At 52.8% G+C, this 9,267-nt stretch overlaps 1 pseudogene; it reads left to right on the top strand.

Annotated features, from left to right (window-relative positions):
- The first annotated feature begins 7,678 nt into the window (after nucleotides 1-7,678).
- On the top strand, nucleotides 7,679-7,770 carry LOC138380414 (small nucleolar RNA U13; annotated as a pseudogene).
- Nucleotides 7,771-9,267: the final 1,497 nt, after the last annotated feature.

Here is a 9,267-nt window from a genome sequence, read left to right as displayed (position 1 = left end):
AATATCAGATTCAGAGCACAAATAATTAAGGTCCTGTAGCGTTAATAAGTAAAAGGGGCCACACACAAACCTGTGGAAGTCTGTGTCCCTTCCAGTTTTTTATTTTGTTTGTTTGTTTGTTTGTTTTTGGGTTCCCCCCCCCCCCGAGACTGAGTCTCACTCTGTTGCCCGGGCTAGAGTGAGTGCCGTGGCGTCAGCCTAGCTCACAGCAACCTCAAACTCCTGGGCTCAGTCGATCCTCCTGCCTCAGGCTCCCCAGGAGCTGGGACCACAGGCATGTGCCACCATGCCCGGCTAATTTTTTTCTATATATTTTTAGTTGTCTGGACAATTTCTTTCTATATTTTTAGTAGAGACGGGGGCGGGGGGTCTCACTCTCGCTCGGGCTGGTCTCGAACTCCTGACTTTGAGCGATCCTCCCGCCTCGGCCTCCCAGAGTGCTAAGTTTACAGGCCTGAGCCAACGCGTCCGGCCTGTGTCCATTCTTTAATGTTGTGTGTTGCTCAGTTATGAAAAGGCAAGGGAACATAAAATCCGAGTTTTAGGGATGACTTATAGGCTCAGTATTCTTTTTTTTTTTTTTTTTTTTTTTGCCTCCTCTAAGCCTATGTGAATATCAAGGAGGGTAAAAAATTCAGTGTTCTCAGTTCAGTGCCCAACCAACCTCTGTTTCCAGAGTAAAAATTGAGCATCCTATTACACCTTTATTTCCCTTTGGTATGCTAAGGCCCAACTCGGCAGAGAGGTCACTGTTTATTCTCTTGGCTAAGATCACATGTGCCATAGTCTGTCTGCTTTGTCTCCTTTAGGGGTAATCATCCAATCTTACCCGGGCCCCTCACATCCTCGTGACAATAGGCCTCCTTGGTTTACTGAAATAGAAAAGACCGGCTCATCAGCAATGTTTGATCGGTTGCTTCAGAAACAAATGTTGTTCTGCTTTCTTTACTATGTTTGTTTTTTTTTTTTTTTTTTTTTCCTTCTTTCTTCCGTCAGACCCAATCCGATATAGGTGGGAGAGAAGGTAACCGGAGCCTCTTGAAAAACCGAAGTGAACCAAAGCGAGCTCACAGATTCAGATAGAAATCAGGAGGAAGAAAAATTGAGAGATAACATGGATTTTCTGTCTAGCGGGTGTTCTCACACTTCAATTTTACCAGAAGCGTTAGGTAGGATGACGATGACGATAATTGTGACAAACACTATTCTCATTGGACAGATAAGGAGGCAGGCTCAGAGTGACGAGTAACCTGGGCCTAAATAGATCGCTAAGAAGCATCATAGTGTGTTCCTTGGTTACGCTGTTTTGTGAAGCTCAAAAAGTTTGGGGTGCGCGTGCGTCCATGTGCGTACGCAATCATAGGTGTTCTAGTAAAACGGATATGAGGTAGGATTTCCCATACCTTCAATGATTTCATGTCCTGCAGGAACATAATGTTCCGGGATCAGGTTTTTATTCTGCCTTCTGTGCCACATGCTCAACATGCCTGTGACTTTACAGCCGAGACTTGCTCAGGGGGAGCCCATTCTCATCTTCTGGGAGGTTCTGCTAATCTTTAAAAGACAAGGACATAGGAAGATGATCCTATAACAACGACTGTGACCACGATTAAAGGCTTACTGTTTACCACGCGTGCTTCTGCGGGCTTTGCCTGCATTTGCTTTTTCACTCTGCCCAATATCCCTGTGGGGTAGGCACCATGATTTCTGCATTTGCAGATGAAGAGGCTGAGGCTCAAGAGGATTTATGACTCGCCAAGTTACCAAACACGGAGTGTCGTCCAGGTAGCCAGTCCAGGCCCCCCGGCTCTGCAGCCACTCTGCAATGCTGATTCTGAGCCTGACCGTTTCATCACTGGTGGCTCCCTGAGAACCTTGACTCGGCCCCCTTCCTCAGTTCACTTGGGAAACATATTCATGTGTGTGTATTTCTCTCCTTCCCTCTCCCACCCCCCCTCTCTGTTTTAGTTTTTATTATTTTGAAAAGTGCATAGAACGATAAAAACTTTAAAAGTAGGAAAAAGCTTACGGAACACATAAGGACACAGAGAAAGAAAATATCTGTGTACAACAGTGCAACGCATTTGTGTTTTAAGTCGTGGTGTTGCCAAAGAGTCCAAAAGTTTAAAAGAAAGAAAAACAAACAAACAAACAAACAAACAAACAGACAGACAAAAAAAAAAAACCAAACCACCATGGAAAAGTTTATGAAGTGAAAACACTTACAGTAAGCTAAGGTTAATGTATTATTGAAGAAAGAAATTTCTAAAGGTAAATGTCGTGCGGCCTAAGTGTCCAGGGTTTATGAAAACCTACAGTAAGTAATGTCCTAGGCCTTCACATTCACTCACCACTCACCGCCAACTCACAGACTCACCCAGAGCAACCTCCCGCCCGCCCTGCAAGCTCCATTCACCGTAAGTGCCCTGGCCTGGGTGTCCCACTGCACAGAAACCTATTAGACTGCATTTCTTCCCATTACTATCAGTAGTTGTACATTTCTTAGGACTGTAGGCCTACGATACACCTCCAGGCATAGTTAGGGGTTGGGAAGAGGAGGGAAGAGGCCATTCTTCATTTATTAATTGGGTAGCATGGGGACAGGGGAGGCAGTTTCCTCCTTCTCCTCCTCGGCCCCCTTCTCTCTTGTTTCGCTTCTCCCTCTCTTGTTTTTCTTTATTCCTCTCCCAGTTCCCCCTTCCATCGTCTCGATGGATTTGGATGAGACGTAGACATTTTCTACGTCAGGCCTTAATCATACCGAGGGAGCAGGAGAAAAGTAAGCCGCCTACCATGACACAATGGAATGGAAGTTTGTCAGCCATTGACTGCTGTGGCATTCCGACATTTAGTGTCTTCAGGACATTCTATATTTCTGCTATCCCACTAGAATATATCGCCTCGATCACTACTGTGTGGCCACATCCCAGCTGTTTCGTGAGCCACCCTCAATGTTCGTGACAATGTAGTGTGGGGACTCCCTCCGTCTGGTGCCTTAAACTCGCACATTTGGGGTTTTGTATCAGGATAGCAAAGCGATCGCCTTTAAATAACCTGGCTGGCCATGGTGGCTCATGCCCGTGATCCCCGCAACTTGGGAGGCAGAGACGGGAGCGTGACTTGAGCCCAGCAGCTGGAGACCAGCCTGGGTAACACGATGAGACCTCATCTCTACCAACAAAAAAAAAAAAAAAAAAAAAAAGAAAAAAGAAAAATTATGGCGGGTGTGGCAGCATTTGCCTATAGTCCCAGCTACTCAGAAGGCTGAGGCAGAGAGGATCACTTAAGCCCTGGATTTGGAGCTTGCTGTGAGCTACAATCAGGCCAAGGCGGCCTGGGAGAGGACAGAGTGAAAGAAATCCTGTCTCAAAAAAAAAAAAAAAAAAAAAAAAAAGAAAGAAAGAAAAGAAAAGAAAAGAAAGAAAACAAGACCGATAACACAACACAACTTAGAAGACTTGGTGTTACCGAAAGCTCGGCCACCTGCCCACGAGGCCGAATAACGAGGACAAGCTGTTTGAGGAGGAAGGAAAGAGAGAGTCTATTTTGCCGGTAAAGGAGAAAATAGGGTAGACCTTCCCATCTCAAGCCTCCGAATTTCCCCGAACACAGGGCTAGGCAGAAATACAGAGCTTTTAATGAGGGGGGGAGGGGTTCTCAGCTTTAGCGATGATTGTGGTTAATTATTTCAATCGTCCAGGCTCTGCCAAAAACAAAGCCTGTGAACTCTGCCGGCCGCCCACCTGGGGGGGGGCGGGGCAGGGGACCACTTGGGAGTTTTAAGAAAAGATTTAACCTGCCTTGGGGACATAGGCCAGACTACAAGCTCCCAAAAGTGGTGGTGGTGGTGGTGGTGGTGGTGATGGGGAGCGTAAAACGACAGAACGTCTTTCTGTCCTTTATTGGTTTCTCCTTTTTCCCCCCTAGGTGCCAAAAGACCTGAGACTGATGCCGAAAAGAAATAGGTACAGGCGCCCACGTGCACACACAAAGATATACGATCGAATACATCGTGTTGACAGTGGGGGAAACTGGAAGATGATGGGGAAGTATCACGAGCAACTTTGTATTTCTTCCAGGACAGGAAAATGGACACGAAGAGAAAAATTCATCGTTCTCGGCGTAGGATAAAAAGCCACATCTTGTTATATAATATAATTCATTCTGTGATTTAAGTTTTTATACGACATGATATTCGATAAGCCTAAAAAACAAGATAAAAGAGAAACAAACAAAAGGGAAAAAATAAAAATAAAAAAGACGACGGGCAGAGGCCTACGGTCCCGGGAGGAGGCAGAGAGCGGGAGGAGGGGCGCCTCCCGCAGACAACAGGGCGGGTGGGCGGAGACCCGCTAGAGGCTAGGGCTGCCCCGGGCGGGCCCAGAGCTGCGGGCCCGGGAAGAAGAGGGTGGGACCGTCCGGACCGTGCTCTCCTCCCCGCCCTCCACACCTCCCGGGAGTCAGCTCTTAAACTCCCAACGTCACCTGACTTTCCAGATCCCGAGGTCTGATCAAAGTGGCCGCAAGGTGACACCCAGCAACCGCTGCCGGTGTCATCCTGAAAAGAACGGACCCTATGACTGACGGGGGTGGGGCGGGGTGGGGGTGGGGCGCACAGTGGGTGGCCCGGCCAGCTCCCCTTCCGCCTCGGAGCGGATCGGATCATCTGGAACTTTATCCAGAGAGGAGAGAGTGCCCCTGGGTGTGTGCTAGAAGCCGGAGGGTTGGGGCAGGGACCTACCCAAGAGAGAAGTAGAGTACAGGGAGTTTCAGAGTTGACCCACTCACGATCTCGCCCTGGTCAATACAAGAGTGGCAATATCTGTCACCGTGGAATGAACACTTGGTACCGAAGACCTTTGTCTATGCTGGCCCCCCTATGCCTAGGGGGGGCATGTGGCCAGAATCTGACATCCTAAACGTCTTCGTAGAAAGAATTTGGGGGCGGGGGTGGGGGAGAGAGACAGAAATAGAAAAGAAAGGGGGAAAGAAATGGCTGCCACAAAACTATCAGAACAGATAAGCGACCGATAGGGCCTATCTGGTTAAGTTCTTTCCCTACCCAGAGAACGGTGGACACAGAGAGTCAGGGATAGAATTTCACGCTCGGCACTGTCTCTCGTGGCAGCGGGAAGGTGGAGGGTGGCTGAGGGTTCTATGCTCCTTTATCACACACCGTCAGGTAGGTCAGGTAAAATTGAGGACAGATTTCCAGTGTTTCGAGAAAGGAAGAGCACTCGTGCAGGCCATCTATCTGTACGTGGGAGAGTGTCCCCGAAAAGTGGCTTTCAGTGCCGGGATGTGCCTAGGCCAAGAAGGTTACACGATCCTGAGTGAGAATGGTCCGTCCCATAGAGTCAGTCGGTAGGAGGCCACCGGTCGAGACGGAACTGCCCCCCCTCCCACCCGCCCCCGCCCCACAGAGCAGACAGACTCAGAATGGAGTCACTCGGTGCCAGTGCCCTGCCCGGGTGCCCCATCATTCAACCGAACTGGGAAACAGGTGGGCTTTCCGACCCTCGGGAGGGAGCTTCACGGCGGGCGGACAGATCAGAAGGGGCCCGGCTCCCTTGAGCGGGCAGGCTGGGGACGGTCGGTGGGGTCTCTTGACAGGAGGCACCACGGAACCCTTGAGGCAATGTCGGGGGGCACCTATGTTGCGGTCCAAAGCTAGCGTCTGAGAAGTCGTCCCGAAAGCATGATGGCGTCAACAAGTCCCCTCCGTTCAAGAAACGAGATTCATTTCTAGAGGAGGGCCACCCACGCGGGAGAACCGTAGGCTTCCTGTGGACATTCTCTTCAAAAGGCAATTCACTCAGCGGAGTGAAAATCGGAAAAATCGCTGTCCTCTGACGCAGCTGCAGAGAAAAGATGGCACCAAAATCAATGAAACACACACATACACACACAAACACACCTCCTCCCATCTGAACGAGCACTCCGGACGGTCACATAGGGAGAGCGACGGGCTCTCTTCCCACCCTGTGGTTCTCTACCTTTCGTTGCGGTTTTTTCCCTCAGTGGATAGAGGAGGAGACACAGGGGGCTCAGCCGGCATGCGAGTGGGTTTATCATCCTCTGTGAGTATCAACACGCGACACCACCTAAGTGAAGGAACACACCGGTGTTTCATGTCATGTGGCTCAATGCCTGGCAGATACGAGCCTTTGCAGGCCTCCTCGTGATCGACAGGACGTCGCCTTGGACACGGACACATCTTGTCCCTCCCTCCCGAGGCGATAGGCGGTTCCGTACCTCCTCGGGGCCAGGGCACAGTCTGCCTAGGCACCTACAACACGTGTGGCAACAGCCTCGATGGCTCTGCCATGAGAACGAACTCCCGTGGCACGGGGGTGGGGCGAGGGGGGGGGGGTCGGGTGCTGAAGAATTCAGCTGAGTGAAGGAATGCCACGGGATTCAGAGTGCCATCGGTGGGCTGAGAGGCGAGCAGGGCGGGCTTTGAAAGGGTAACATTCTCCCTGCCTTCCGTCTGTCTGTGAATACAGAACGTACACGCCAGGCGGGGTGGCTCACGCCTGTAATCCTAGCACTCTGGGAGGTAGAGGCGGGTGGATCGCTCAAGGTCGGGAGTTCGAGACCAGCCTGAGCAAGAGCGAGACCCCCATCTCTACTAAAAATAGAAAGAAACTATATATCTAAAAATATATACAGAAACAGTATCTAAAAATATATACAGAAAAATATTAGCCGGGCACGGTGGCGCATGCCTGTAGTCCCAGGTACTCGGGAGGCTGGGGCAGTAGGATCGCTTGAGCCCAGGAGTTTGAGGTTGCTGTGAGCTAGGCTGACGCCACGGCACTCTAGTCTGGGCAACAGAGTGAGACTCTGTTTAAAAAAAAAAAAAAAAAAAAAATATATATATATATATATATATATATATATACACACACACACACACACACACACACACGTATATCCAATTAGCTGGGCATGCTGGCACATGCCTGTAATCCCAGCTACTCGGGAGGCTGAGGCAGTCTGATCGCTTGAGCCCAGGAGTTTGAGATTGCTGTGAGCTAGGCTGACGCCATGGCACTCTAGCCAGGGCAACAGAACGAGAGACTCTGTCAGAAAGAAAAGAAGAGCGAGAGCGAGAGAGCGAGAGAAAGAAAGAAAGGAAGGGAGAGAAAGGAAAGAGAAGGAAGGGGGGGAGAGAGAGAGAGAGAGAGAGAGAGAGAGAGAGAGGAGAAAACTATTAAAAAATTCGGGACCAGATCCATCGGTCGGTACTCAGAAGCGTGACGATCGGGTGTTCCCGAGCACGTGTGAGATGTGTCTTCTCCCTGACGCCGCGTTTCCTCCACACACACATCACCCATCTGCCATGGAAAAAAAGCAACAAAAAGAGAGAAAGAGATTAAGAAGGGAAAATGGAAACAGGGCAAAAGAGGAAGAAAGAAAGAAATTTCGAAAAAAAGAGACCAAAGTCACAGCGAGAAGGAAGAATACTGAGCCCAGAGCGACACCTAGTGACCACACCGTCACAAGCACCTAGGGCCCCAATTCGCCAGAGACATCTGGTGGACCCCAGAGCAACATGTGGTCGACCCGGGGCCATGGCGTCTGCAGCCGATTCCCAGGCGGGCACACGAGCCCGGGGAAACTCATTCTCAGCGCGGGGAGGAGGGGAGGGGAAATAATAGCAAAGTCACACCAGATCCCTTTCTAGTTCATAAACGTGTTGATTGCGTGTTCACGAGCACGTGTGAGAAGGGCCTCCTGGTGTGTCGGCACGTCACCCGCGTGACGTGAAACCATGAATCCGGGGGGGGGGGGGGAGCGGAAAGGCGCGCAGGAAAAGGCAAAGAGAGAATAGATAAAATGAAAGGACCAAAAAGAAAGTCACACAGCAGGGTAGGGGAGTGAGAGCAAGTCGAGAGACTGCAGACAGAAACTCCGAGAGGAGAGGAATGCTCCGGAGCGCCCCTCGCCCCGCGCGAGAAGAATACCGATCGCAGGGTGACCCCTAGGGGCAGCGAGGCCAGAGAGACCAAATCCGTCCCGAAGCCTCCCTGTCAGGATGACAACCACAGACCAGACATCTGGTCAACCACCCAAGGACCAGACATCTGGTCAACCAGCGAACCCATGCGGAGGCCGCATGCAGCAGCGACATCTGTTCGACCACTCAGGGTGCTCCCTGCCGGGAGGGTGTGTCTCTATGTGTGTGTGTCCGGGGGGGGGGGGGAGATTGCGATGAAAGTCACGCCAGGTCCCGGGATAGTTCGTGAGCGTGATAATTGCGTGTGTGTGGAGAAAAAACGGGGCGGGGCGATAGGGAGTAAAGAAAGGAGGAGCGGGCGAGCGGAGGGGTGGGGAAGGAGAGGGAGTCGAGAAGCCCGCAACCGCAGCGCCTCCTGGCGGTGATGCCCCTCCATAGCATCGATGGGGCCAGCCCCGCAGAGACTAAGTGCGACAGGACATCTGGTCAACCCCAAGGACCATGGGATCCCGGCACGAAACCGGCGGAGGACGAGGACGAGGAGGAGGAGGAGGAGGAGGAGGAGGAGGAGGAGGAGGAGGAGGAGGAGGAGGAGGAGGAGGAGGAGGAGGAGGGCTAGGCGGCGGAGGCAGGCTAGGCGTCGGCGGGCTAGGCGGCGGAGGCGGGCTAGGCGTCGGCGGGCTAGGCGTCGGCGGCGGGCTAGGCGTCGGCGGGCTAGGCGGCGGAGGCGGGCTAGGCGTCGGCGGGCTAGGCGTCGGCGGGCTAGGCGGCGGAGGCGGGCTAGGCGTCGGCGGGCTAGGCGGCGGAGGCGGGCTAGGCGTCGGCGGGCTAGGCGTCGACGGGCTAGGCGTCGGCGGCGGGCTAGGCGTCGGCGGGCTAGGCGGCGGAGGCGGGCTAGGTGGCGGCGGGCTAGGCGGCGGAGGCGGGATAGGCGGCGGCGGGCGGGGGGTGGTGGTGGAGGGGGAAAGAAAAAAAAAAATCCCACCTTCGGACACGTATTGAGGTACGAGGGAGAGCTTGTCGAGGAGCCCGCAACCGCAGCGCCCTCTGGCGGCGACCCCCCTCCATAGCGTCGATGGGGCCGGCCCCGCAGAGACTAAGTGCGACGGGACATCTGGTCAACCCCATGGACCGTGGGGTCCCAGCACGACAGCGGCGGAGGCGTTAGCGAGCCAGTGAGCGGGAGAAAAAGGTAGTCCCACCTCCGGACACCCAGTGAGGTACTAGGGAGAGGGAGTCGAGGAGCCCGCGACCGCAGCGCCCTCTGGCGGCGACCCCCGTTCATAGCGTCGGCGGGGCCGGCC

This window comes from Eulemur rufifrons, unplaced genomic scaffold, assembly GCF_041146395.1.
Source record: "Eulemur rufifrons isolate Redbay unplaced genomic scaffold, OSU_ERuf_1 scaffold_418, whole genome shotgun sequence".
In the NCBI taxonomy this organism is placed as follows: domain Eukaryota; kingdom Metazoa; phylum Chordata; class Mammalia; order Primates; family Lemuridae; genus Eulemur; species Eulemur rufifrons.
This window is presented reverse-complemented; position numbering and strand designations above follow the sequence as displayed.